Source organism: Bidens hawaiensis, unplaced genomic scaffold, assembly GCF_021521415.1.
Source record: "Bidens hawaiensis isolate Kalapana, Puna unplaced genomic scaffold, B.hawaiensis_p1.1 tig00035439_1, whole genome shotgun sequence".
NCBI lineage: Eukaryota > Viridiplantae > Streptophyta > Magnoliopsida > Asterales > Asteraceae > Bidens > Bidens hawaiensis.
This window is the reverse complement of record NW_027496156.1, coordinates 39418-46606: the sequence shown is the minus strand read 5'-3', so window position 1 is coordinate 46606 and position 7189 is coordinate 39418. Positions and strand designations below refer to the sequence as shown.

At 37.9% G+C, this 7189-nt stretch overlaps 1 long non-coding RNA gene across 1 annotated transcript; it reads right to left on the bottom strand.

Moving 5' to 3' along the window:
- Positions 1-3677: 3677 nt before the first annotated feature.
- On the bottom strand, positions 3678-4985 carry LOC143587294 (uncharacterized). The gene is made up of 3 exons (XR_013144857.1): positions 4890-4985; positions 4008-4142; positions 3678-3773 (listed from the first exon to the last, which is right to left on the bottom strand). It is a non-coding gene; the product is annotated as an uncharacterized LOC143587294 (long non-coding RNA).
- Between the last annotated feature and the right edge of the window lie 2204 nt (positions 4986-7189).

The window sequence follows — 7189 nt, the reverse complement described above, 5'->3', positions numbered from 1 at the left end:
CCTTTCTATTTATTATGTCAATGATAAACATCCTACAGCAAGCCTTGAAGTACACCTATATGTAATTCACTTCCTAAAATTTCTTGACTTATGATGAACCGATTTCTTCTCTTCTAGTTGTGGTCAAAGGATTTTGACTCCCAAGACCTAAAATAACCAATATTACATGATATAAATTGCAGAAAGTGTTAAAAGAGACTTATTCACTCACTGGTGACTATAAGAGGGTTTATAATCTTTCAACGCTGGTACTTATTTTTAATGCTTAATGCTAGTCAATATTATCCTCATTCTTCCAAAGCAGGTGACTACATAGACGAATTTTGATCAACATCACTAAAACCTAAATAAACATAGTAAAAATGTCAATACCATAAATTTGGTACCTAATGTCTTTACACTTCTACCCTTTTTGACATGTTTTTTGCATTATTTTAGAATTCAATTTTTACACCACTTTATTTTGGCCCTCGGTGCCATACTCGTTTTCATGTTCCAAAATCTCCAGTCGCCATTCATTCTACAGAGTTCTAAGTCAAACAATTAAGCAATAGAAATATACTTGCCTTTTAAATTAGCCGCCTAAACACATCTGAATCCACAAAATATAAAACAAAAAACTGTAACGAACAAAAGCAACAAAAAAGGAGAAATGTCACAATTAACCTCAAGGAGGAACAAATTCCCGTTTGGATTAAGAGTTGCTATATGCCTCATCATTCGATTGTTTCATTCCTTCGAGCACATTCATACAATAAAACACGACTTCAACAACGATTCAAACCAAGAACGTGTAGTATATTAATCCATATAAATGTAATTCTAGTTAATTGCAGCCATATTTAGCTTATCACATTGAGGCTCCGCCCACGTCTCCACGAAGAACGCCAGTATCACCTTCGGATTCCTGTTTAACATCAACTCGCCGTTGATTATCCGATACACATCCTCCTTCGAGATCGAGTTTTCCGGAATCTTAAACCTGCAATCACTGTAAACTGTTTTACAATATCAAAGTTTTTTTTGTGTGCTTTAGGGCACCTTCAAGCCAAGGACTGAAAGTAATAAATTTTGCTTTTTTACAATATCACATCCCTATATTGTTTCTCACTGACCCATTATAACATCAACATAAAGTGCAGGCTTCCTCTTAGGTTCATTTCCATGTTGTTGCATATAAAAATGCAAATGCAAATAATCGATTGCCTCTTTGTGTTTAGCCTACTCTTTGACTTCAAAGCTTAGGTAAGTTTATTGTACACAAACTAACAGTAATGAACAATGGTAAACTCAGAATTTCTATTACGAAGTAAGAAACACATAAAATTGTATAACCTAATTCAATAATAACGATTGAAACGGTTAAGATTTATACCTGCTCGATCGATTGACGCGAATCGTCGTAAGGCACCGACGATAAAGATGGGAGATGACAGTGGTAGCATATCACCGTCGTACCTCCATCACCGCCGTCACCTAGGATTCCCAAATAGAACACGACATCAGTCAATCGGAGCCACGAACGTAACCACCATACTAGAGCTCCGACAACAGTTAATCGGAGCCAGACATCAAACAGTCGAAATCAGTGGAAGAGCAACATAGCAGTGGTGGCGAGACGTGGTGGTGGCGGCCAGAGACATTGTTATATTATAAATTATTATTATTATTATTATTAATTTAAGTAAAATTTACATATTCAGCCCCTAGACTTTCATTTTGTATTTAAAACATAATAAAACTATAAATACCATGTGAACCTTATACTTTTAGATATCATATAAATGTAATAAAATGTTATGGATTATTTTTATATTATACCCGGCTAGTTTGCGACTCGTTTAAATATTGACATTAAATATCGAAGATCCGTTATTTAAACAAAAAAACTAGTAATGAACGGATAATAACATAAACCATCGGAAATGTTATATTCATGGTAAACAAATGGCAATAATATGTTGAAACAATAAACATGTCTATTTAACGAATACAAATGTATAAAAACGACGAATGTCACATAAGATGAACGAAACGAAAATTAATTAATATATTTATATATACAATATATATGAACTAAACCAAAAATTTAAAATGGGTCGGATTTTCGGGTTTGAAAAGTAACGAATATTACATTACCAACCCAGGTTCTCAAACATAGTTACAATACCAAACGGCCTCAATTGAGTCTTCAAAACCTGTTTCTCACACATAAACCCATCTCTCTTGTTTTTCAGTTTGGTTATCTCATCATTATATAACTCCGGTTGCCAATATGAATCCATTCCCGATAGCGCCCCCCCCCCCCCCAAAGTTGCTTAAGGGGAGGTGTCATTACTTCGTCTTCGTATGGTTCTTTGGATCCTCCTCATCCTCATAACCACTAAAAATCAATCTTCTCTTAGGCAAAGGCGGTGGGTCGGCCGACGATGAGGCACCCTTTCCCTTGTTCCTTGACGGGTTCTTCCTCGTGTCGCGTCCTTCCCATCCTACACAATCACAACCAACCAAACAATCCAAGTCAAATGACATATTCCAAAATAATAGACCCCTCAAACGTCCCTACACTTGTTGTTGGTTATGGGTGTATGACTTTTTATCTTAATGCTTATAAAAACTACTTCAAACTACTTGCAAATGTTTTATAAATGCAATTAACCCAACATGCTTTTGTTAATTTTATAAAAATCAATCACAATATCATCAACTTCCATCTTATAAAAAAATTCAACAAATAACCAAATCATTATAACCAATGACACCAATATTCCAATCCCCTAGAAAAAATTATCAATCTTACAAGCATGGAGGAATTACCCCCATAACCATCCCTAACCTCAGTCAACATCCATAATGTAAAGATTAAAACTTCATCACCTACCTTAAAAATCTTCAATCAAAATAAGTGAATACATACCTTTTAGTGAACCACCCCCCATAACCATTCCCACAGGCCGTAGGCTATGGCCAGTGGGGCGTAGCCTACGGCTTGACCTGCTCCAAATCATCATTTTCTCGTTTCTTTTGATTCTTGATCGCCCGGTTAAGCTCCCGATCGCCTCTCTTCATATAATCTCGATTCTTCCATCCTTAAACACTCCAAATAAGCTCCGCACACCTGTAACCACAAACACACTCAAAGTACTCGTGTTCGATATATTTAACTAACTAAAACACACGAAATTAAACGTTTAATACACAATCTTTCACCCACACATCACACAATCACCCTCTGGTTGTAGAACCGGACAACGCTCTGCTTCTAAAGATGGTCAAGCAGATGATGAATCGGATTACGAACCATTTTTTACCCTGTATGAAGACGAGGAGGATTTACGGCGGTCAAATGATGATTAACTAATGCTGGAAGTAATTAATCGTTTCGATTTTGAATTTTTTTTAAGGTTTTATAATTTTATTTATGTTACGTTTTATTTATATTTCATTTATGTAATGTTTTAATTTTAATATTAACTAGTATTTCGACCCCCCCGCTTCTGAAACCATAGGCAAAGTTCGAAATATCCGCAATCATATAACAAAAACTAACCAGCCACATCAAAGGATAGTAAACATGAAAATGAATCAAAATTCCACATAAAAGTCTAAAAACAAAATAAATGCAAACTTATATTTACAATATTCAAATCTCAATTTTAAAATAAAATGATCAAAATAAAAGTCTCTCAAACCTCCACATTCACTCACTCAATGAAGGTCCAGCACCAACATCATCACCCGAACTCAGTGGTTTCCAATCTAATCTCCTCCAACTGTCAGAGATTTCCATTTAGTTACATAACTTGGTATTTCAATTGCTACAAAGGAATATCTCTCAAGAAGCCACCCAATGACCCAAAAACAAAATAGTAAAGTCGGCATATAATCAAACATCATGATAGATCAAAAGCAAGATCGTATACTAAGGCCAAATGCTAAAATAAAAACCACAAAATTACAAACCTTACAGATTGATAGAACATATGAAACCATAAATAACAACATACCAACATAAATGAATGTCTTGACGGATCAATGTCAGTTATATTATCAAGTGTACTCTTTCCCGTTTTCTAGAAGCTTCTTGCATTCCTTTTGATCTCCTTCCTCAATATTATACATGACTAATTGGCTGTTTGCATCTTAATGTGTAGAAGACTAATAGCAAAGTCTGCCATCTCAAAAGATTGATCTTAGTCTCAAAGTCGGTTATGAAATTGTGATATAGTGTTACTCCTACTACATTGAGGTTTGTTTTCCCCCCTTTTGCTTTAACTTGATATTCATCAGCCAATTGGAGTATAAACTGATGCACAGAAAGCAAACAATTTGGTGACAGATAAACAATTTACATGACTCGATAAACTATAATAAACGTGTGTGTATACATATATATATATGTGTGTGTGTGTGTGTATGTATATATATATCGAGTCATTAACTATATTATATTGTTGGAAATTATGAGGTCTACAACATTCATATCAACAAACCTACAATAAGTGACGCATATGAAAGAATTAAACATCAAGATACCTTGAAATATGGTAGCTATATCTGATCCCTGAATTTGCAAGCTGAGAGAATACACAATAATTCAAGCAAAACTCAGTTAGTATAAATATAGGCTAAAAAGCCCTAAAATAACTAATAAATTAATGAACAATGTAGGAATTTAGGGTTTGCAAACATATATTCAAACCTTGATTTTATTTTCTTCAAGGCTTTATGTATAGCAAGAAAATCTACAACTCTAATGCTATCGATCACAAAATTATCCCAGGAGTCTGCACCGGAATCTGTTCAATAGATGAGCAAATTAGAGTATTAGACTACAAACATATAGTAATTGTTATATTGAAAAGTGATAGATCCACATGTTAACACACCTTAAAATCCCTAGAATTTTAACAATAAAAAATAAGAAGAGTCCTGTAAGTACATCATAAATCAAGAAATCAGAAATTCATCTGTCTCACCATCAAATGTTCAATTTTTGTTGTTCTTTAAACAAAAAAAAAGGCCTCAAAAGGCTTACATTTATTTACATGCACAATCAATCATTAAAGCTAGTAAACATACATTTGTTCTAACCAAACTTAAACCTACAACAATAAGAAGAAAATTAAAGGCATAAGAAATGGTTACCCGATATTAGAGATGTCCTTTAGGGTTTTGATTTGAAGATGAATTCTGTAACCAAATTAGCACACGCATCACACACACCCCAAAAAAAGGATTAAAAAAACACCAAATCCGTATCACAGAATTGATCTAAATTATGTAAGTGAAAGTATGAAATCCGAAACCAAGACCAAACCATAAACCCTAAGATTCAAACTCAATAACCATAAGCTTGATAATGTAATCTAACCACAAATCAAGAGAAGAAGCTGTTAGATCAAGCCCATAAACGTGTACGTCTGAATCTCCCACTGGTTCCTTCAACGCCCTAGCCAAACCGCCACTGCGGATCACCCGAACGTGGTTTGCTTCATCTGTATCTTCCCTATGATAGAGATAGAGACATGAGAGCGTGTATAACAATCGAGATGAGAGGAGAGAAAGATGAAGATTATGTAATTTTCTTTCTCTGGTTTGATCAAAATACACAAAAGACACATGCCATGATCTATGACCATATGTGGTGAAGAGGTAGGTCCCAGCAGAGCCCAGTTGGACCCGCAAGACTCACCTTGAACAGGGACGTCTGCGCAACGACCAACTGCTCCCGCAGGACCCACCATGCTCAGAGAAAACCTTACGCGCAGTACGCCAGCTGTACCCGCAGGGAAAGCCTCCCAATGGTGAAGTACCCCGCTTGTTCCCGCAGTTGCGGATACAAGCCATCAGGGAAGGCTACCCGCACTGACAGCAAGGCTACACGCACAAGGCACTAGCTACTTCAGTAGTCACATGAAGGAATGAGCAAGGCGGGAATAATCCCGCCTAAATGAGCCAGTCTGTATGCTTCTGGAAGATCTTTTGTACTATACCTACTAAGGTATGGGCAGAACAGACGATCTGACCAGAGCAGCCCATGAACCAATCACAGGGTGACAGCTCACCGACAACAGTACGAGGAGGAGCACCCTCTAGTACTGTTTGTCACTATTAGCCGCTGCCTACTCACCAACCCTTACTATGGGACGTGCGCAGCCTACAGTTGGTGGAACAGTGCATAGCCGGCAGTAAAGGAACAGTATACAGCCGACCTTGTTACTGTCGGCCGTAGTCTATTCACCAACCAGCATGGCCTGTGCGTAGTCCACTGTTGGTAGAACAGGAATACTATTCAGCCGGCTGTACCTTCTAGGAAACCTACCTTCGGCTATAAATACTCCAACACCTTGGAATGGTAAGGACATCATCTGATATCTCGTTATCTTATCTTATCTAGCAATCTCTCAATATACACTTATATTCAGAGCAATCTAGTCTGATTCTCACGCCGGAGGGTGGTCACAAGGATGAACCCCCCATTCTCAGTGACGAGCTTACGGTGTCTGTTTTGCAGGTCACCTGAAGAACAACCTTCTCTGCTGGACCTCATCCTCGTGGGAAACATTACTTAACCCCCAGATTATCCGTAATCTGCCCCGGGTCACTTAGTGTTTCTTCATTGGCGCCATCCGTGCATAAAAGCTAGAACTAATTCTTAGTTTTTTCAAAATTTCTGAAGAAATGGTTAACGTTACTCCGGTCCCAAGGCCAGTAAACGACCAAGAAACCTCGGTAACCACAACCCCAGCAACTGGGGGGAACACCGGCGGTTATACAAATCTTACGAACACTACCCCGGTTACCCAAGCCGGGGCAAGTGCAGTAAATATTCCACTGGGGTTCACTGATGCCCAGTTGGAGAAACGAACGAGGTCCCTCGCCAAACACTAGATCAAGTTAAGGCGTGGGCCGAAGCAAGTCAGAAAGAGTTCCAAGCAGAGTTGGATGAACGCTTGCGTTCAGTTCAACAGGCTGACGAATTCGGCAGTACTCGCCAACATCTCAATATGAACAGTGAGTGCGAGTACTCAGACGATGAGCGGGAAGAATCCGATACCGACGCAAACCCTCGCCATAAGGCAAAAGGGAAGCGTAAGGAAACGGACTTCCAACCAACAAGGAATTTTGGGGAAGCCTTTAAACCAACGAATGCGGAGAGAAACCCGCGTGACTTCTCCAAAACCTT